Genomic DNA, 22,950 nt, shown 5'->3' with positions numbered 1-22,950 from the left:
ATATAATAGTGCTTGCACAGGTCAGATTCATCCTGGAGGAAGAGCAAATGTGAGTAACGTTTCAGGACCATTAATCTCAGAAATCTCACCAGGAGCAAGCAGCCAGACAGCTTAAAAATATATTTAGTCCACAAATGCTTATTAACGTCATTTGCTGATTCACAGCTGAGGCACAGCGAGCCCAAATGGCACTTCTGCTTTCCCAGGCTGGGTGGCAATAATAATAATAATAATAATAATAATAATAATAATAATAATAATAATAGAAAGTGTTGGGCATCAAGATGCTTCACCTATCTCAAAACCATGATGCATCTTTTAGATTTGATCTGTCAGAACTGGGAACCACAGGTCCAGTCTGTGGCTCTGTGGTTTAGGATCTGATCAGAATTTATCTGAAACTGAATGTTAAGTTTTCTTTTCTTTCATTGACTATTGATCTTGCTGCCAACATTAATACAGTCAAGATCCGAAGATAAAGTAATTAATTCCTCAGGCTTACAACAAAAAACACTGAAAATCACCACTACTTTTAAAATTACATCTTCTTTATAACTGAAGAAAAAATATTCGATGATTTGATACCTGTGCCAGTATTTTTTGTGTGCACTTTGGGGCAGAATTAACCCACTAAATTCTTAATGAATGCTTTAAGTAAAAATTCTTTTCAAAAAGCAAATGTAAAGTGTTTCTTCCCCTATTGTTATATACAATATGATGATGCAAAGCTCAAAGGACTCTCTCTAAAGCAACTATTCAAATCTCTATGATGGAAATATATTTAAATAAAACATTTTTAATCTTGCTTTGCCTTTGAATTTTAAATGCCTTTTTATGAAAGCAAGTATTTCATTAGTCCTTTTAGCCATTCTACCATTATGATTTGCAAGTAAACAAGAACCCTCACACTACCTTTCTCTTTTAAAAGGATTCATTATAGCTGTGTAGTTTTTAACTCAATACACATCTAGTCTGATTGAGCCTTACCAATTATACACTAATTAATTCCTCAAGAATATACAGACTATATCTGAATTTTTACAGGTTACACAATAATTCATCCCTCAAGCACATTGGGATTTGTCCATATCCATTCTTTCCCCATTTCCCACAAGCAAGACAAGTCTCTCTAGGTGCTGGATATGCCAGGCACCATCCTCCCAGAAGAACCATCCACTACAACCCACACTTTGGTAAATAAATTGTGAAAAGTTGAGCCAGAGCAGGGCCCTGCTCTCTCTGTCTGCCTTGGCTGAGCAGGGAACGGTTCTCAGAATTAGCAGGGCCTGGACACAGAGCTCGAAAGGTTTCAGAGTTTGGGTGAGACCAAACTCAAAGCCCACCCAAAAACTCAAACCTGCAAACCTGGAGGGGCAGCCACAAAGCCTCCTCTAGGTAAGAAAAATCAATCTTCCTACCTCCATTACTCATTTTTGCTCTGGGGTTGGGTTTTTTTCCCTGTATTGTACATTAGGGAAGAAAAGTTGTTCTTTTCAGTGACAGTAAGTCTGTACCAAACAGAAAAACTGATTTCTCTGCACCCTTGTTAATGGTACTGCAATCAAAAGTGATTAAAAGCAAAAACATTTCTGTACAAGAGAAACTGAAAGTATTGCCTATGGGAAAACAGAAACACTGGCATTTTCTCTGCAGCAAACACTAAAAGTAATAGATAATTAATGCAGCCTAGGACATTATGACATCTATAAAACTTGTTTTCTGGAATAATCATAAACAATTCACCTTGACTGTATTCCCAAGTCATCACTTTTTAAAGCCACTGCAGTTTGCAGAGGCCTCGCTGATGCTATTCTTAATTTACTTATTTTTAGGTGTGAGAACAGATTACCAAGGCAAAATTTAAACTTAAAAATTGTCAGGTTTTCATCCTCTTCTATAATCATTAACCCTGTCTGCACTTCAGAAACATGCTGTGCTAAATGGAAATCAATTACAGAGTTAAAACTGCTTCTGCTTTAAAATTAAACTTCTGAAGCGTGGGAGGATTCAGCATTGTTAAACAAGGGGCACATTTGTCCAAACCACCAGGAAAAAGCAACGCAACAAAAGCACAGAAATGTGAGTTAATGCAAGAGCTCCCAAAAGGCTGCAACAACATTTTTATTACGGGTGATTTGCAAAAAGGAACATTACAAACTCCCTCCCTTCCTCGAAAGGCTTTCAGGGAAGCATCTGGGCACTGGAGCAGCCCAGAACCGAATCAAAGCCCACCTCTGGCTCCGGGGCAGCTCAACAGCTCAGCAGCACCCGAGGCACAGCAAAACAGAGCACAGCTATTAATAGACAGGTTCACATGGAAATGTCTCTTGCAAAGAGGCAGAGGTGCCACACAGCTCGTTTGTAGCACCAGTGTTGAAAACACCACGCTGCACTATCAGAACTGGCATTTACCTTTCCATGGAGGATGATTGATTAATTAATTGTAAGATGCTTTCTGCTGAACTGATGTGCTGCACTTCACTTTCCAGTCCTTCCAGGAGGCACCATGGCTGCCACCACTAAATCCCTTTATACTTGGGACAGGCAGAGCTCCCTCCTCACCGTTACCTGGACAAACACACCTGGGACAGCCCCACACCAAAACTCACCGGCCTCGAGGAGCAGAGCCCGGCCAAGCACAGGCACCAAAAAAGCTTTGGCAGAGTCAGAGGCACTGAGAGCAGCGTCTTGCAGGGAGAAATGAACCAGCACAACTGCTCCTCATCATCACCACAGCTGGGCCAGCTCAGCCTCCTGCTCTTGCCCAATCTGCATGAATAAATTCTAAGCCCTAGCGAGTGTCAGCTGTGGTCAAACACCACATGCCCATGGCTTGGGAGCATCAGTTTCAGACCACAGAGAGTCTCCAGAGCCCTTTATCCTCAGGAAAGGTGGTTTCTGTTCTCCTAACAGCCACCCTAAAGCACTAAAGGGATACAAGTGAGCAACTAAAAATCAACAAACCACAGGGAAATAAATTCAAAATCCTAAGGACTCTGATGGGAGGAACAGGCTCCAGGACGTGCCAGGAAATTAATCAACATGCAAGAGAAAGGCAGCCGTTAACTGGAGAACACAAGCAGCTTGGAAAGGCACTGAGGCCATTTTTCCCTCTCTGATGTTTGCAGCATCTGGACCCTCCAAGTGCCCCGGGGTTACATTCCCAAAGGAGCACAAGGTCCTGGCTGCACTGTAAGCAGCCAGACCCAAGGGAAAGGGAGGGAAAACAAACAGCAAAAAGCTTCCAGAAGCTGCCTGGGCTCTGGACCCTGCTGCAGCTATAATGAGCTTTTCATTTGCCAAGAGCCCTCTCCCTCCCTCCTTAGAAGTCATTAAGCCTTTCCTAAAAGTCTTTATTCCCTTGTATGAAATGGGAAATGTTACAACCCATTGCTCTGATCAACTGCAAGAAAAAAATATCTCAAAAAACTCAAACCCTACATTGTATATGCACCCTTATAAGATTTTCAGGAACCTCACAGCAGTCTATGTAAAGCAGGAAGAGTCACATTTAATATCACACAGAGGTGGCACCTGCTCCTTCCCAGAGCTCCCTCCAGGCTGGATCCCAGGATCCACCACCAGCAGCCCTGCTGGGATTGCTTTGGGGTCAGCAGATCCTAAAAAGCAGCTTTCAAAAGAGTCCATTTAGTGTCAAGCTTCAGACTCCCCTCTGAGGGCAGTAAAACCGATGGGATATATATATTTCTTTTTTTTTTTTTTTTTTTTTAAAGAGAAGGGGAAAAAAAAAAAAGAAAAAGCTCTGGGTGGGTTCAGCACCTGTGTATGCCAAAGGCACCTCATGCTTTATTCATGAGAATGCTATCACCCCGTGAAGGTTTCTAAGTGACTCAGCCAGACAGGGTCTCTACAATCAGCTTTCAGGAGAATCTTTTATGAAAAAAAATTACTTTAATTCAGCTGTTTGATTAATATTATTTTCCAGTCATTTCTAACCAGGTATATTTCAAAGCAGAGAACTCTATGTCAGCTTCCACCTTGCTCCTTCCCATATAACTGTAGCAATTAGCACAGAAAAATTAGTCAATTATGCAGTATTTCACCTTAAATAAAGAAGCTCAAGAAATAAAACACCATTTAATTGGTAGCTGACAGCCAGAAAGGAGCACAGTGGCTCAGCAACGTGCTTAAAGAGCGTCTGAAATCCATTCCTGGCCCTTGATGGAAGCCTGTCCTTGTCAATGAAATCCACAATCCATAATAATGCTCAGTATTGTGCTTTCATCCTCTGTTTTATCAGAGCTCATCTGCTGATCAATGAGGAGTCCCACAGAATAACACTCTGAATTTCAATGTCAACACAGCAGTACTGTGGTAATGATCGAAAATATTTACATATTGCCTCATTGATCGTGGGGTGTTCTCTTCCAACCATCTGGCTACTGGGCATTCAGCTTTTTTATTATTTTAGTTTATTTTTTAGGCCTTTACAACTATTTCAAGCAGGTTATCTTGACAGTTAACTTCCAGCACTCCACCTGAATCAGGTTTTCCTGTTATTTTTAACCCAGAACATCAGCAACACCATTAATCAATTTCATCCCATCTCGGCGAACACAAAAATAATTTTCTGAACAAGGACAAACCCCCAAAACCCCAGCAAACACCTGCTCCGTGATGTGCCAATTCAGCGACAAGGTCTCGTTTTTAATGTGACTCAAGGGTGTCACCATCTCACCAACAGATGAGTCAAATGGAAATCTGTCCCCGGCTCTGCTCCCGCTGCCAGCCAGAACAAAGAAAGGCTGCCAGGGCTGTTTGTGCCACCTCCAGATGGAATTTCCCTTGATCCTGCAGAGCAGAGCCCTAGGCACGCAGCACAGGCCTGGGGTGATGCTCCCTCAGTAAATGAGCCTTGCTTGGTCGTATCCTATGCAAGCTGTTCCAGCTCCAGAGCTCAGTCCCCAAGGGCACTGGGTGCCAGAAGCCAGCTCGCTCTCAGACCAAGGCCGCGGGTTAGCCCCTAACAAGCAGGGAATATTCAGCTCTTAGTGATCAGGCAGCTCTTGTGATTTCAGCTTTGCTTGCTAGGTAGCTTTTCCCTTGGCCTAAGGCTCCAGCAGACGGCAGAGAGAGGAGAAGCAGAAGGTGCTGGCTGTTCCACGAGTATGGCTTTATTGCAGGGTCCGTGAAGGGTCTCAGCTCTTCTTCTTCCGAGTCAGTAGGGGTACAGTGTGCTACTTTTATACCCTTGGCCTGGATCCAATCCTGACCAATGGCAAAGGTGTTAGGGTGACCATAAGTGACCAATAGTAGGGTTAACAACATACTGCCTTCCATGGCTATAGGGATAAGGTACAAGGCGGATGTCCCTGGAGACAGGAAACTTCTTTGCCGCTGTGTCAGCATTTTATTCTCCAAGGGGCCCTGGCTAAACCTGAGGGGTTTACTACACCTTAGGAGCTGCCCAGGTGGTTCAGAGCAGTTCAGAGCAATAAAAACCAGCACCAGGCAATCTCCCTTCCCCTCTCGCACCTGAGCTGTGCACCCTGAGCCCCCCAGCCCATCCCAGGGTCTGCCCTGGGGATGGATCTGCACCTCCACCCCCTGCAGGTGCTGAGCCCCGCCTGGAGTCACAAACTGCAGGGAGAAATTGGGATTCAGCCTCAGGAAAACCAAACAAAAGCAAAAAGCATCTCCCTGCAAGGTGCTCTCAGCACCATGGTGCTGCATACCCAGCACAGCACAACCAGTTTCCACTCAACTCCTATCTTGCTGAGCCCAGGTTTCCATGTAAAAATGAATTTTTAAAAAGCTTGGAAAAGCTTATCCATGTGCATTCTCCTAGGAAGCTTAGAGCAAGTTAAAATAAAATATGCAGGGAAGACTAACATCTACAAGATCTACAAGGCTGCTGCAAGAGACCTCAGCAGGGAACTTGCTGAGAATATTAAAAAGGAGGTTCTCAAACAGTTGTCAAACTGATTTCAAGGAGGTTTTTAGTGGCTCCAAATCTGTTTATAATCAGAAGCTGACACTCATGGCTGCTGCTACCATAAACTTGATTTAGGAAAAATGGGAGGTCTGAAAGCCAAATTATCCTCAGTCTTTAAACCAGGAATTACAATCCTCACTCTACCTGGTTTAGCTGATGATTTTGGTAACAACGTTTAAGACAAAGCATCACCTCTTTTTTTTTCTTTTTTTCTCCAGTTCTAGTTTGATAACAAGGAATAAAACACAAGTTCTATCAGCAAAATGACATTCAGACAACAAAAGACAGAGCAGGGAGGGGGAAAGCGCTCTGACATATCTGCCTTTGATAATACAGATGCTCCATTAGACAGTGAAATAAATCTCCCCTTTATGTCAAACTCCTTTTGCTGCTGGGGCACCTGTACAAAGGAACAGGCAGGAGGACAGAAAGGTGTTTCCTCTCCATCCTCTCTGCCCAGATGTTTGGCAGACATGAGGCAGAAGATCTGACCTAAAGATACCCAAGGCAAGGGAAACCATCTCTCCCTGCTCTAAACAAAAGGATAAATGAAAACTGGGAAGCCAGGGCAACACACAGAAGCTGAACAAAAAAGTTTAATCCTTCAAGCAGGCTTGTCCGAATATGCTTTTTTTCCTCACAGTGACAGTGTGCTAGATGAAGGTGCCCTTCTGAAAAACTTATTTATAGGTATTAAATATAAGCAAAAGAGAGCATTGAAATTGTTCTAGTCTCAACAGAAACAGTTGTGCCCAGGCTGAACACATTGTTGAGGATATCTGATGGAAGATGTTTACTGTTTGTTGAAGGTAACACAAGGAACAACGTTTTACAAGCCAGAGACAGGTTACACAAACAAAGAGTCCCGTGAGTCTGGATAAATGATCCTTAAAAACAAGGAGGGAGAACCAAACAGGCTATGTGTTCTCTATCAGTTCACTTTGGGGGATCAGAAGCCTAAAAACCCCATGTCAAGCCTGCTCAAGAAATTAACGGGGAAACAAGGAAAGCAAAACAAAAGCAGAGGCAGAAATCTCAGGAATTTTAGGTCTCTTCTGCTGAAATGTGCCTGCAACATTTCCTGTGTCTGCTCCTGGTTTACCCTTCTTTAGAACAGAAGTGATCCTCCCTCCACCTTTGCTTGTGAAGAGCACAGAGGATGTCACTGAGGAGACGGGATGGCAGAGGAAAACCAAGCAAGAGGCCTTCCTCCCCCTCCTGCTCTTTTCCACCAAATATCTCGAGTTATTTACATCCTCCTGGCCCAGACTCCCCCTCCAGTTTCACAGCTTGCAGTTTGCTCTGCATTCTGGTGGAGACAACTTGTATCCAGCTCCAGCACGTTTGGGCTGGAACACCCTGTGAACGTGGGGCCAGGTCACAGAGCCCACAGAGGGAAGGATTTCCAGATGCAGACACAGGACAGAAAACAAGAGCCAGAAACACGAGGCTCCATCTCTCCATCACCCTGGAGAAATCAACCTGCTCTGTGCAGGAGACAACTTAAACAGCTTGGCAACGCCTACAGCTGGTGCTCAACCCCAGATCCAGTGAAAAGATGTAAATATTTAGATTTCAATTTCATCTCATGTGATAAATATAAAATCTCTATTTCCTTCTTTAAAAAAAAAAAAAAAAGGCAGCATTAAAATAGGTAAGCCACCCACATAGAGAAAGTGATTCTACCATGTTTGTACCTTTAGAAGGTTATTTAAGTTATGGTATTGATCTTGAAACAAATTACAAGTGAAATTATTCCCAGTGAATTGTCCTCTGATGTGTACAAAACATAATTACACCATGTTTATACACAAATGCATATGTGAAATTGTTTTTCTGTTTCTTTCAAACAGGTAGTAACTGATGGCAGCCCATTATTTTTTTTTGCCTCTCCAGAAATGCCCACAGCCCTCCAGGTTTTGCTATGGATAACTCTGACTCCAACCCAAACCATCTGAAAAGAGACACAAAATGATCCAAACCCAACTCCTTATGAATACCTGTTCAAAACACAGCTGAAGCTGAACTGGTGGACCAGAAAAACCTGAAATCCTCCCATAACCTTCTAAAGCACATAATGGGATTAAGGCCCCTCTACACATCCAGAGTTAAGTCATGCAAATACCAAACTTCTTTGGAGCCAGAGATAAGGAGGCCTCGCCCTCAGTGCCCAGATACCTCAGTGCTGATGTGATTGCACACTCCCACCCTCCACATTGGTTATCGTGCCATTAAAATGCCTTCCCAGGTCACTGCTCTGAGGGTTAAGCCTGAATTAGTATCCTGAAGCTCCCTGATCGTTATGTAAGTGCCAGCAATCCAAACAAATCAGAGTCAGCTTCCCTGGCCACTACGGGAATCCCTGTCCAATGGTGAATTACAAATCTTTCCAGCATTTCATTCACTATTTTCCTCCCCAAATCCAGCTGTGCCTTCCCAGCTCACAGCAAACCACCTCTGTTCCTCTACAGGATTTTCTGGATCTCAGTTTCTTCCCCCCACCATGATGAGACCACCGAAACTGCTGGAAAATCCCTCAGTAGAAATCCCAGTATCTGGTTCTCCTACTGGAGACTGAGCTGTTTAAAGAAAGCCATGAAGGGCAAATCACTTTTCCTCATCACATCAAGGGACTCTCTCCAATTCACCTAATCCCTGTTTTCCTGCCAAGGAGATTTTTAGGTTTGTGCCCACACCTCAGCACTCACCAAGCTCAGCTGCCCAAACCCAAAGCCAGGACTGTAAAAGCTGTGCAGAGCCCTCGCTATCCAAGGTACTCACTACTCAGCCTTGGGTTATTTCTGCACAAAAACAACTTGAGGTCCACAGAGATGCACACTTCTGGATGTTGTAGGTCTCCAAATCTGTCTGAGCAAGATTTTCTGGAGGCTGTTTAAAGCCAGGAAAAAAAAAAAATCTATTTTGGAGTTCTCAGGCACTACCTGGGTGAGGAGAAGCCAAAATCAGCCTGAGCTGCTGCTGGGAGACTGAGACTGCTGTGGGTGCCCCTGCTCCTATCAGCACTCCTTCCTCAGCCAGGTGTGTGCTCGTCCCTGCCCTTGGTGGCACCCTGGGCACACTCAGGGCGCTGGCATGTTTGTCCCTGCCCGGTGCCAGGTCCGAGGCTGCCGGGACAATGCCCTTGGGACAAGGACAGTGACCTTGGGGCAATGAGCCCAGACAATGCCCTGGGACTGCCAGGCCCCCACCCTGCCCTGCCCCAGCCACCACAGCGCAGGGTCCCGCTCATCCTCCTCAGCCCCCCTGGCACAGCAGGGGCTGCTTTCCCTCCCCTTTCCCTCCTGGATGGCCTCTCCCTGCATAGCCAGCACCTCCTCAGGTGTGGCCGAGCTCCCCAGGGCAGGTTTTAGCCCTGTGCCAGCTGGATTTCTTCCCTGCACCCAGGTTTGCCCAAAATCTCCACTTGCCTGAGCCACCTCTCCTTTCGGCTCCCCTGGCCCTGTGTGCCGCGCTCAGGAAGAGCTGCAGGAAGGGGAAGCAGCTCCGGCTCCAGATCCTGCCATCCCTCAGGAGCTCCCTGCACCTCCCCCTCCCTCCTTCAAAATGAAAGAAACCTTTTCCCAACTGCTTTCTAACTTCTCCAGTGGGATCTACTGAAGCATTTTGCTGTGAGCATCCAAGAAATATTAGTTCGATTAAAAGGAAAAATTGAAGCCACCATCCAGTCACACCAGCAAACCCTCTTTCCTCTGGAAAATGCACAAGCCTGACTTCGGGAGCTGTGTCTATTGACTTGGCATGGTGCTGATTAGAACTCCCTGTAGTGACAGGATCTGGGCCAGCCCCAGGCTAGATTGTTTTCTTCTTACATTAAGAACATCCAAATATCATCCATTACTTTGTTCATTTAAATTTTCCTAGGACTCTTGGCATGGACACCACAATTAGAGAAGCCACATTCCCTCTCAGTTCTGGGTGAGCTCAGACAGACTCTGCCCCAGTACAATCTTGTGGCACTTGGATTTCCTCCAACACCCAGGAAATCAAGTTATAAATAAAAAGTGTTTTATTTATTCTCTCCTCCCTACCCCATTAATTATTCCATCTCCATTCACACTGAAAAACTACAGAACATTTTTGTTTATAAGATGCTTTTGGGCTCAAAATTAAATTTAGGCATATTTTACCAATTTGGGGAGATAAACAGAAATATTAATTGCATCACATTCTACGTCAGCCAGTTTTAAAATTAAATGAGAAGGCATCTTCACCATTTAGAGAAACTGGCTGTTAAGAAAACCATGGGATAATTTTTCCTTCTAAGAAAATAAAAATAAAGCAAAGCAATACATCTTGCCTGTTTCTAGGCTCTCCCCTTATTTGAGCCTCTAATAAGAGGAAGCCTAAAAGAAAAACACCTGAAAAGAAGAAATGTTTCTCGAGGGATCCTGCTCGTCCTGGAACAGGACATTATGGTGAATATGCATGAAAGGCATGAGTCAAACTGTGCTCAGGAGCGAGCATCAGCTTTCACTTGCCATTTTCCAAAGCCTTCCACTCGGGCTGCCAAGACAGCAACTGAATGACAAGAGTTTTATTTGAATGCAGAGGGGAGATAAATGCTCCTTAGGACTAATTGGAGGAACCTTCTTTAAATTAGCTCACTTGAAGGATGTGCTGCTTCTCTCTTTGGCCATCTCACAGAAGCAGTAACAATTTGTGAATAGAAAGAGAGTAATTATTTAAATTCAAAACCTTTTAGCCCCATTGTCAGTTTTAAGTTTTGAGAATTTCTATTAGGGGAAAAAAAAAACCCAGGACAAGGTCTTTCCAAACTGGTTGCTGTCAAGTAAAACGAGAAGTTAGATAAAACTCCCACGTGCCAGATGGTAAATCACAATAAATGCTCAGGCTGTTAGATGCACAACAAGCGACAAAGCATTGACACACACCATCAGCAGCAAACCCAAAATAGAAAAGATATTTTAATAAGAAGTTGTCATTTGGGGAAAAGATCCTCGTGAAGCTCATCAGAATCAAAAGTCATACACTGAGGGCTTCTTATTTTCCTCATCAGCTCACATAAGCCTGAAAACAGCCAAAAATTTCAGGTGACTTACACGAGGCTCAGGGCTATAGTGAGCAAGAGCCTTGGAGTTCACGTTTTAGGCACCACTTCTGACCCTTTCTGCCAAGTTCTTAAAAAAATGTTGCTAAAGGATACCAGGGAATTGTTTACTCAAACCATTACTGTTTCCCGAACACAGATGCAAGAAAAAGTTTTATTAAGAAGATAAACAGCTGCTACTGTACACGGTTTAGATGGCAGCAAAAGCATCTAAGGGCCATAAAGGGAATAGTAAGGGAATTAAAAAGCATTTTTATGCATGAAGATGGCTAACATCTGTACGTTCATTAAAGTGGTATCAACTATGCTTTTAATTAAAAGTTAGTGACAGAAACTTAAATATGATTAATGAAGCCCAGCAGCCTAGCACAAGTCTGCTCCATCAGAAGCAGCACACGCTGCGCTCCCAGCCCCAGCTGCTCCTTCCTTCCCCTCTCAGAGATTCTGCCACAACCAGAACACACTGCAAGGACCACAGAGCAGAAATCCTGAGACAAACAACAAGCCAGGACAAGCCTGCAGCAGTGCTTTCATGCCCGGCCATCCTTTATGCTGCAGATCCCGAGGAGCCGTTCCGATTACAAGGAGCTGGTTACCTGCCACAATACCCAGGCACTCGGGGATCCAGCGCAGGCAGCGGGTCTGCCACAGGAAAAGAGGGAAAGGGCTGCCCTACAAACAGCAGTCCCTTGTTCAGCCGTGGGTGGGGGGAAAACCCCTCGGCCAGAAGCCAGGGCTGAACTCTGAACGGCAGTCAGGCGGCTTGTGTTACCCGGAGCACAACGCAGCCACGACAAAAATAAACCAGGCGATAAAAATACAGCACGAGCAAAAAGATGTGGGCACGGAACAGGAATCGGTGCCACCGGGGATAAGGAGTCCTACAGCCACTGATACTCTCACATGCGCTCAAACATCCGCCTGTTCAACTCCCGATGTCCACAAAGACGGATCCATCGTCACTTTCCTGTTCAGAGCTGAGCACTCACAGATTATGGCTTCAAAGCCTAAAGACGCTTCCTGACATCAAATTTCCACTTAGCAGCTTCCAGACGCACAGAGCACAGAGAAGATGGAAGCTCTCACTTTACAGCAGGTACCAACACATAAAGAAACTTTTTTATTTCTTAAACACACAGTTAAAATAAACTTCACCTCAGTCATGGCATTTAAAAGTGAAATGTGACAGGACTGAATTGTGTAGCTGACTGAGCAGGGCGCTCCTCTGAGGGGCTCCCTGAAGGATGCCCTCAGCTCCAGGCTGAGCGCCTCAGTGCACTCCGTGCTTCTGCTTCTTCAGCAGAGCAGGAGAGGCTGGGGAGGACGTGAAGGAAGGGATTTAATCCTCCCACAGCTGGGCAAAAAGCTGGAGCTGTTCACGCTGTAGCCGTGGAGCAGCAGCAAGCTCCAGGATGGAGCCCAGGGTTGGGGAACACCAGGATCCCTTCTGTCAAGGGGTGGGGAGGCCAGGAGAAAGGACTGCCGGGCCCAGCAAAACGAATCCCCTCTTGCAGCCCGTCATCCCGCTGAGGAACGGGCATTCTGCTCTTTCCAAAGGGAAGAATCGCTTCCTCCCACTCCCGCAAGGAAAAGCACCGCCTGAGGAGCACGGCCAGCTCCAGTCACCACCCAGCCGTGCCCTCACACAGGGAGGTCTCGAGCCCCGAACGCTCCCGGGGCTGTCCCTCAGCTCTGATCGGTCACCGGCATTTGTTCTGTGAGGGTCTCGCCCTCTTCTCCCTCAGGGACGGGAGGCACCCCCGGGCAGCCCCTCATCCCCTCCCCACGGGCAGGCCCCGTCCGAGGCCACCGCACGGCAAAACCTCCACCGGGGGCCTCTGCTAGAGCCGAATTCGGTGAAATTCAAGGCTCGGAGATGCGGTACCGGAGGAAGGGGGCCAGGACGGAGCTCTCCCGGGGGCTGGCTCCGGCCCCGAGCCGTGACCGCCCCGAACGCTCCGGGTGCCGCGACCCGGCAAGGGAGGGTGCTCCGTCCGTCCGCCCGTCCCCGGCTGTCCCCGCGGCACGGAGCGGTGCCTGCCGCCCGCAGCCCGCCAGCGCAGGGAGAGCCCGGCACCGGCCGTGCCACACGCCGGACCCCGCGTCCCTGCTGTGCGGTGCCGGGCGCTGCCATGGCCGCGGGGCCCTCCCGGTCACCGGCTGCTCCATCGGGAAACTTTTACTGCCGTATCCCGGGGGAGGACGGACAGCCCGGCCCCGCTGAGGCCGCGGCAGCCTCCAGGTGCCGGCCGGGACCCGCCGCGGCCCGCGGGGGCCGTTCCGCGGTCCCGGGAGGGGCCCCCGCGCCGCACCGGCCCCTCCACAGAGCCGCAGCCGCCCCGCGGGCCCGGCCACCCCAGCTCAGCTCCCCTCAGGCCCGCCGCGGTTCCCGCCCCCGCCGAGGCACGGCCGGGCCATCCCGGGGGCCGCCAGGTGTCGGTGCTCGCCCCGCCGCCCCCCGCCCGCCCTCAGCGTCCCCCCGCCACGCACCGGCTGCTCCCGGCGCGGCGGCCACGGCTCCCGCTGCTGCTGCTGCTGCTGCCGATGCCGCCGCGGCTCGGCGGCTGCCGTTGCCTACGGGTCGCTGCCTGCCGGCATGCCCGCGCGCCGCTGGCATAATCCCCGGCGCGGGCGGGCCGGGCGCGGGCAGCTCCTCGCCCGCCGGCGCTGCCGCGGCGCGGGGACGGCGGAGGCGGGGGAAGGCGAGGCGGGCGGGCCGCCGCAGCTGCGGGGGAGGAGGGAACGGGGAAGGCGAAGAACCCCGCACCGGCACTGCCCTTGCCCTGCCGTGGCACGGCGGCCGCGCGGATTTATCCGCCCGCCGAGCGAGCCGAGCCCCGCGCACCGGCAGCACCGGGAGCCGCCACTTCCTTCCCCGCGCCGCTCCGCGCTCCCTCAGGCGAGCGGGCGGGGTGAGGGCGCCGCCTGGCGGTCGTGGTGAGGAGCGCGGGGCAGCGGGACCGCCCCGGCGTGAGGGGAAGGCGCGGGAGGAGCGGGGAAAGAGCTGGGAAAGAATGGGGAAAGAGCCGGGAAAGAGCGAGCGGATGCTGCGGGGATCCCCGGGCTGGTACCGCCTTCCTCCGTTCCCCTGCTCGCTGCCCGTAGCGGTGCCCTCAGCGAGGGTAGCGGCGCTCACCGAGCCCGCGCTCTGCCCTCAGCTGCCCTCAGAGCAGCGCTGGCGACTCCTCGAGCTTCACTCTCCGTAAAGCTCAGTCGGGAACAATAAAAATCTCAAAAAGTTCAGCGATCGTTTCATGCAGAAACCTCAGGAAAAGACCCTGCGATGAAATTTACCGTGGCCTTTTAAACCTTTGTTAATTTCCTGCGGTTGTTTTTCATTCAGGATGCATCATGCCGGCCCTTTTCCCCCCTCTCTGCAAAGTACTCGCAGTTTGTTTGTAACTGCTCCCTGCTTTGCCAGACTGAGTTGTAGTTCACATTACAGCCTAAACCTATCAAAGCTACAACTTTTTAAATTTGCTTTCTAGAGATGCGAACAAACAAATTTTATTTTCCAAAGTTCAAATCTCAGAGCTGTAGGAGTTGAAATGTTTATTATCATAGAGAAAAGTATGCTTGGGAGTGTCTTGCAAGGGCAGACTGGGGCAGAGCAGAGCCTGGGGCTCCAGGCAGGACCTTGTAGATCTGGAAAGGCGATAAACACCAACATAGCTGGGAGGTGTCAGGTGAGAACACGAGAGGAAGATGACTAAAGTCCTCCACAGAGGAAGAAAAAGCCTCTCTGGTTATCTGGAAATCCTTATGCGTTCTCAAAGAGAGAACAAGGCAATTTTCTGGTGTTAAGAGGAAGTTGAAAGGGGATTAAAAACAAAAGGACAATGTCCAGCAAAGGGCAGGGCCGGCAGGCAGTGAAGCTCCGTGTGTCCCAGTTTTTGGTGCTTCGGGTGTGATTTTCAGGAGCGCTGAGCATTCAGGCCTCCCACTGATTTAATCTGGAACTGCAGAGCCTCTGTCCCTCGGATGAATCAGGGCAAAGGCACCACACTGCACAGGGCACACAGAGATCTCAGAAGGTTGGCCTAGAAGTTTACTCAAAGCAACACTTTTTCCCCTTCCCTTCAGTGTTATAATAGAACAGAAATAGCCTAAAGAGCTCCAACAGATGGAGGAGGACTTTTGATTAAAAAATAAATTCTGACTCACAATTCAGTTTTCTGGATGTAATAAAAAAGAGTCCATGAATATGAATAGTGCTGGAGAGAATGGAGTGGAGATGAAGGGAGGTTACAAGGAGAGGCAGTCAAAGAGCTGAGCTGATTTACCTACTTGCCTCTCATGTCTGTCAGGAAAATTCTTTGGTTTTGCTGCAGCACTGATGAAAGAAAACAAGACCATTACTGGATTCATGAATTGTTCCTGTGATGGATTCCTTGGAAAAATCCTGCTGGCTGACTGCTATTTCTGAAGAATGCTTTAAAATTGTACCTGTTAATAACAGAATAGTGGGAAAACTGCAGCTGAATAGAGTTATACAGGGAAGAAAAGATTATTTTTTCCACCCTTCCACTCCTTCTAAGTAAAAATCACCAGTGAGAACATGGAATGCCATCAGAATTGTACATCTGTTTGTGGAGACTGGGAATACATTGGAGCAACTCCTCTCCAAGCATTCAGACCCAATTTCTGCATTTCAGAGTAAAAGAGAAAACAAGAAACTCCCATCCTTGACTTCTCCCCAGCTCTGATCTTGCACTGAAGTACCCACAGGGTTGCAAAAACTACAGAATTTCTGAAAAGACCATGCATGGGTTGTACAATTCCTCATCCAATATCTTAAACCACAGCACTCTAATTTTAGAATCAGACCTTCTCAAGCTTCCTTTACGACAGCTATTCTGGCCCTGTAATCACATCATTGGTGGCCAAACATCTTGAACAAGGACAGAATTTGAAACACACAATATGATTAAAACCTACATTACCTCTGATGTAATATCCCAGAGCCTATTACTGTACTTGGGCAGGAGGAAAGAATCTAATTAAACATTTATTTAATATTAAAATACAAACCAAAATATCAATGTTGGACAGCAACGCAACAATATGTCAACTGGCAAATATGCATTTTTTTTCCACCAAGAAAAATGAATTTATGTTCACAAATACATGAAATGTACACGAACAGAACACTGGCACAGGGACCCAGTAAGGTCAGGGAAGGAGCTGCAGTCCTGGAGTGTCAGCTGGAGCTGCTGCCAGGGGAATGCTGGCACTCACAGTATCACCATCCCCTCTCTGGCACTGCTGGGAGCCCTCACATCCATCCCACACGGATTTTCCTGCCCCAGCCAGAGACAGTGCAAGTATTGCTCACAGTTCTGTCCCAATGACAAACACCCATGGAAAAGGTTTCAATTAAAAGCATTTACCACACAACAGTGGTTCCCTTTAACACAGGTAAACTCATGTTGCTTTTTGTATTAAAGTCCAAAATCTCCTCTTGGCCAATATTTACATCACACCATAAATATTTATAAAATAGTGGAGGAAAACCAAGTGCAAAAGGGTAATACTACCATTTTTTTTTTTCCTGAAAACAAGCTGCCTTTTCGTTTCTTATTATAAATTGAATATCACTATTTAAAAATAATTAATATTTCTAAAAATATTACAATACAGGATAAACATTGATTTCTCAGGTGTAACAAAATACATTTAAAATAGAGGTGGCTGTTTGAAGTACAAAATATTGCTGTTTGTAAAGGGTAACATGGTTGCAAAACTACTTTTCAGGGTTTATAAAAATACAAAACAATTTGCATTTACTGAGTGCATCATTATATATTAGTGCAAAAAAAAAAGTATATTTGCAGTCAAGAGAGAACTGTCAAAGATTTGCAGAAGTTCTCAAAACATGAAATCTTTTCAGAGTCATTCGTATTAACCCCAAATCTCTGTTAATTCTTTCCAAACGATCTTCCAGGGCTTCCTAAAAGGAGGAGTTAAAAGAAAGAACAAAAAGCATTAATAATATATCATGAAATCAAATGATCCTTCTAAAATTAGGAAACTGCTATCATTCCTATATTCCTGGTATCTTTTTTGAGGCCTTAGCTGCTTTGTTATCACCCAAAAACCAGAGCCAGACCCGCAAACTTGTCATGTTATTTTTATGTATTTTTTGGCTTTTTTAACATATGACTTACAAAACTCCATGAGAGAAACCTGACAAGAATTAAGACAGGCTGAATATAAGGAATATTAGGTATATTTAGGAATATTAGGCATATTTAGGAACCAGTTGATCACTGTAGTAAGTAGCAGTATTGATTTACTGGAATGCACTTTTAATTTCAAATTGATGAATTGATAACACACCCTGGGATCACAATTCAGGAAATGCTGAAGTTGAAGGCTTTGCAGAGATCTCTATAAGACAACTTTGAGACTTGTTTTTATTAAAAGAGTCTGCAGAGTTTTCCACAGAAAGCACCTCCCTGTATTCCACCTAAACCCGTTATTTTTGCCTTCTTTTTCTGTACTTTCAAGGAGACAACATCCAACCAAACAAAAACTAAACTTTTCAATTTCCCCTACAGCTCAACATCCTCTCTGCAGCTTCAGGGATCTATTTGATAGTCACTGCATTTTGTTAATGCATTGCCTTTATCTCCCTCTCAGTTTTAGCACTATTCTGGCAGTAATTTGGCAAAATGCATCCCATGTACAAAAAATAGAAGACATTAAACAATATAAAAACTCTAACATAAAAATTCCCACAGTAATCACACTCACTACCCAGAGGATGTTTCCTCTACATTATGTATTCTCAACTGTGGAAGAACAGAAGAGAACAGTAATTCAGAGAGGCTTTTTCACCTGATTTAGTCTTGCTTGCAAGGTCATTCTTCCACCAGAACAAGGGATTCGGCTGAGTGCAGCCTCAATCTAATAACAGAAAACACTTCAGCTGTAAATTAGTTTCAAGAGCCAATATGAGCCTTGCTAAGTCCTCTCACAGAAGGAGAGCTGAGGTGTGTGGATTACAGCTACATGGAGAGTTTTGTTCTCTACCACCAGAATACTGTGCCAACCCCCACCCACACTGGGCTTGTTACAGGGACTCTCCTTTAAGGGATTTAGGGACAGGGAAGGACAATGGCACATTCCTGATGTGACACTGAGGTTGAGGATGAATTTCAGCCACGCATTCCATGGATAAAAGGCTCCATCCCTCACCTCTCACAGAACAATTACAATTTGTCACAACTTGAAAACAGAAATAATCTTTGCCTGTTGCTTTTCGTGAGTCAGCTCATCAAAAAGCCTCTCAGTTTCAGCCAGGGTTGGAATCCTTGCTGTGTACTTGAAGTCTTCCTCACAAGGTGATTGCACTGCCTCGTGTCTCTGGCTCCTCTCCTCCCAGGCTGCTGCTGCTTTCTTCATTCCATTACTGACAGGTTCAGTACAGGGGCTCTGCCTGACACCTGAATGCTGCCTTCCTACCAACACAACAGTTGAACAGTTCTATTTATTTTGTGATTACCTGGGAAATTGTTACACAGGACAGAAAAAGAAACCAATGGCAGCACAAGCAGTGTGGTTTTGGCAGTGCATGAACCGAGGAGAGGGAAGAGCAAAGCCTCAGTCCTTGCCTTGAACAGCTTCCCAAAGGAATGCAAAACATTTGTATGGGTCATCTTTCAAGGGATCTTTGAAACACAGCACATTTTTTGGTTAACAACCAGGTTCCTGTGTTGTAATAATTAGGAATTACTTTTACTGGTACATTTCTAAATATCACCAAGCTGACTGGTTGTCATGCAAACACCAGTCTGAATAAGAGCATGGATAAAACCAAAAAGCGGAACATGGTGAGAAAAGATCAACCATTTCAATAATTTCAAAAAATCTGAAACAACTGGTTTTATTACTTACTCTTTGCTGTCCATAATGCAAAGTTTAGTAATAGGATTTTATTAGTATGACTCAGTGTGTACATCTTAATATAGACCCCACTAAGATATGCATTGGATAACTGAGTTAAGCACAGGGAAATGTATTGCCCTTCTTTCTCAATTTAATTATTTCTCTTGTTCCAGTGTGTTTGTGCACACAGACATATACATAAAAATAAAATATTTTATGGACAGGATTTCTCTGTCTACAGGAATAAGGCAAGATTTAGAGGATTTTTAAAAGTTGGGCTTCACAGAGTAAAGAGCCAGCTTTCTAGTTAGGCAGCCACTACCCCTGTGGAAAGAATCATGGTACAAAAATAAAGAACAGTTTGCCTCCACTTTGACAGATTACCTTCTGCATCATCCAGTGACTGAAACTGGAGCCTTTTCCTTGGATTATTGTGCTGTAAAGTAGAAGTAGCACCAGTTTCCAGGTCATCTAGAAGTATATCAAACCTACAGAGGAGGAAGCACACAGCAATTACATGTTAGAAGTCATGTATCAAGCAATACGTTCTTTTCTACTTTTTCACCTTTTGGGTGAATAAACAATTTTTTTTTTAAAGACTAAGTCTTCTAAATCCTGTTCAATCATTCTAGATTTTCTTGGCCATGTTTTAAAAAAGCACAACTTAGCTTTATATTCAGAAATCTTCACAATTCATTTTCACGGACATTTAATGAACAAGAAACAGCAGCATTAAGCCTGGATAAACATCCTGCAGCTCTAAAAATCATCAGAACACAACTGTATTCAGCAGACTCCTACCTTGTCACTGTGTTTTCATTTCTGCTGAGCAAATGGCTAAATCCAGGAGAGAGGTTTTCCTTTGGAGATCGTTTTGGGCTGTATGTCACAGACACTGGTGCCAACATTATCTCTCTTCTTGCTGCAAAAGACAAAGTCTGTTTATGCACCTCAGGCTCCCCAGTGCAGTGCCTCCCACTCGTGTGCTTGCAGCTCAGAGTGCTCTTCAAAGCTGTCTACATGTTTATCTACATTAGATGAGAAGTGCATCACAACACGCAAAAACGAAAATAAACTTAGAACTCTCGCATATCCCGTCATTACAGACATGAATTTTTCAGACTGCCAGAACAATGCAGAAACCCTGTCCCTACTCTTCCCTCTTCTAGAGCAGCCTTTCACGATGGGATTCTGCTTTCTGAGTGACACAAAGCAAGGCTGAGCAAGGCACTGACTGGGAGTGCTGGGTTTCCTGTTGGCAGGAGGAAGGGACGATGACCTCTGGCCACAGGGGGAGCTGAACCGTTTGGGTCTGTGCTGGTCTCTCCCTTTCTCTGGGGATCTGTTTGCAGCCAAGGAAGGTTCCACAAACCCCACAGTCTGACGTCGAGCTGATGGTTCTAATGAAAAGAAAAAGAAGTTCTTATGTTAATCAATCTTTTTCAACACAAGAATTCACAAATATTCCCCTGAACTGAGCGTTTTATCCCTCACATCAACGTTATTTTGCTGTTCTGCTCAAGTCTCTCTTCCTACTCACAGAACATGAAATTCATGTTTCATTTAACTCATGAAAAAGGATCTCTGCAATGTGTGAGGGAGAAATTATGCTGAGTAACACTGTTGAACAGAGAAACAGTGGAAATCAGGACAAAAGCACCTTTTGGGAAAGGCTGAAGGACCTGCCTGAGGCCCAGAACACAAGATTTTAACAAAGACTCAGCGTTTTCCCTAAATCAGCATTGTTACAGCTCAGGGCAGTCCCAGTTGCTCAGTTCCATTCCCATCAACACCGTGGAAACTGGAATGGATTTACAGCAGCCAGACCTTGTTAGGACTCCATTAACTGTTTATAAAAACTGATATTCTTAGCAAAGGGGACATTAACTAGTCCTCAGCTTGAGACCTAACCACAACCTCTGCATTCCCCCGTTCTAAACAAATCACTAAGATATCCAACTTTGAATTTTCTTAGGAAAACACCACAAATTTTGCATGCTAAAACCTCTTTTATCCCTACAATTGAATCCTGGTGGACTTGAATGCTGAGAATACCAAAGCCAAAAGACATGCAAACAGAGAAAAGCCAGTAAAGACATGTTCAGGAATATAAAAATAAGAGTTACTAGTTGGTGCATCTTCTTTTTCTGTCTGTGTACCCCAATCTTTAAGAATTTTTCCTTCTTCAAGTTCTTTAAAGGCTTTTAGAATTGGTGCTTCTGCCATCTCATTTTCTTTCTTTCCTATTGTGTTGGTTGAAGAGTCTTCCTGTGAGGAGTCTTTCTCAGGAGGAGAATGGTGCCTTGAATAACGTGAAGTGTGGAAGGAAAAAAAATAAATAAATCAAGTTTTTTATTTTATTTCATGCACCCAAACAGGAACAGAATAAACAAAAAACATGGAGAAATTTAGTTCAGATTTTAGTTTAGTTCAGGAAACCAACTCACCTAGAAGGAATATAGGTTTCTTCCAGCCTGTTGTCTTTGGGGCTCTCCTGGCCCTCCAAGGGCTGCCCAGTGAAAATGGAATATTCAGCTCCTGGTATCAACCACTTCCTCCTGCTGACATCAGGAGTTCCCAACTTGCTGTGGGAATAAAAAGCTTCAAAATTATTAAAGGCTTTGGAGTTTGGGAGGGGGTTTATGTTTGTTTCTGTTTTGTTTTTTTAAGAAAAACCTGTGATTTATTCCAGTAAACAGAAACAAATATACAATAAACTTGTAAATACTGTGGGAAAAGTAACTGCTTTTAAAAACATGCTTGAAAGGTAAAAGTAGAATATTTGGGGGAAAAAAAAAGCCATATGTTGAGGTTTCAGTCTAAATTACACAATATGCTCAGAATGCAGAGCTCCACAAAGATCTTCGTGTAATTTAATGCTGCTTACTCAGACCCAGGTTTGGGTTGCAAGTAGATCTCAACTAATTAAATGAAAACATTTGGTGGAGATTACTGCAGTGCTTCAGAGCATCTGATCCCAGCTTTCCTCTGGACAACAATTATTAGAAAAATAAAAAAGAAAAAACAAAAAAAACCAAGAAAAAGCCGGTGTTGGTGACCTGAGAGGGATAAATATCAACTAAGTATCAATTAGTAGATCATTATCTTGAGATAGCAAAAGAAAAAATGTGATTTCTATAGACAGGAAAGCAGATAATTAGGAAAAAAGGGCCTTGTTTACCCAAGCTATGAACTATAGGCACAATTCTGTAAATCTTTCCTGCTGGGCACTCAATTGGAATGAGCTTTCCTTGAGCCTGTGGGATCAGTTAGGGACAGATTAACTCCTAAATCCACATTGGCTCCTGCACCCCCCTCCCTGGTGAACATGGGCTGCCATGTCCAGGCCTTCCTTTTTCTGCTCATTGCTGAGAGGTCTGGTTCATAAATATTAAAAGAACTCTCAACAGAAATCTGTCCCTTTAATATATTAATACATAAATATTTCTGTCTTCATAATCATCAAAATTCAAATCTCCCCAATACACCATATATACACCAATACATTACACAAAGGTAATGCACTATAGGAAGAAGAGGCTTAGGAGAAGGCAGTCTAGTAGAATTCATGTTTGAAACTCAAAAGCCTCATTTCTACATTTCTTTTAATGTGTCATAAACATACTTCATTCTCCAAAACAAAATCATTTGACTGGGGTCTTGGAGAAGAATGATTAAAAAAAATCAAAACCCCTGTTTAGTTAACTTTGTTAACTAAATCTATTTGTCCTACAAATTTTTAACAACTATTTCAGGGCAATATACTCTGAAAAGGTGAAGCCTACAAACATTCACATTGTAAAAGGGGTATGAACATGTAAATGCTGAACAATTATATCCTTTTTTTCCTTTCTGTTATCCTATGTAGCTGTGTAGTCTGGCCCTGTAATATACCAGCTTTTCTGAGACATCTGAACCCAATACACCCCAAATGGACATCCCCAAACCACATTAATTGTCATTTTGGGCTCCACAGCATCAGTGCTGAGATGGGAGAGACACTGAACAGGCCAGA

General features: G+C 45.1%; 1 protein-coding gene across 9 annotated transcripts in view; it reads right to left on the bottom strand.

The window, feature by feature from the left end:
* Nucleotides 1-13,954, bottom strand: part of PITPNM2 (phosphatidylinositol transfer protein membrane associated 2) — a 125,505-nt gene extending 111,551 nt beyond the window's left edge. For 5 of the 9 annotated variants that reach the window (XM_074553972.1, XM_074553979.1, XM_074553975.1 and 2 more), the window contains exon 1: nucleotides 13,536-13,953. The gene's annotated coding sequence lies outside the window, so the exon portion shown is untranslated. Of the gene's footprint in view, nucleotides 1-11,641; nucleotides 12,077-13,535 lie in introns of those variants that run through there. The other 4 variants (XM_074553980.1, XM_074553981.1, XM_074553976.1 and 1 more) reach the window with 3 other exon arrangements.
* Between the last annotated feature and the right edge of the window lie 8,996 nt (nucleotides 13,955-22,950).

Source organism: Zonotrichia albicollis, chromosome 18, assembly GCF_047830755.1.
Source record: "Zonotrichia albicollis isolate bZonAlb1 chromosome 18, bZonAlb1.hap1, whole genome shotgun sequence".
Classification (NCBI taxonomy): domain Eukaryota; kingdom Metazoa; phylum Chordata; class Aves; order Passeriformes; family Passerellidae; genus Zonotrichia; species Zonotrichia albicollis.
The sequence above is the reverse complement of the archived record's forward strand: the minus strand, read 5'-3'. Positions and strand labels throughout refer to the sequence as shown.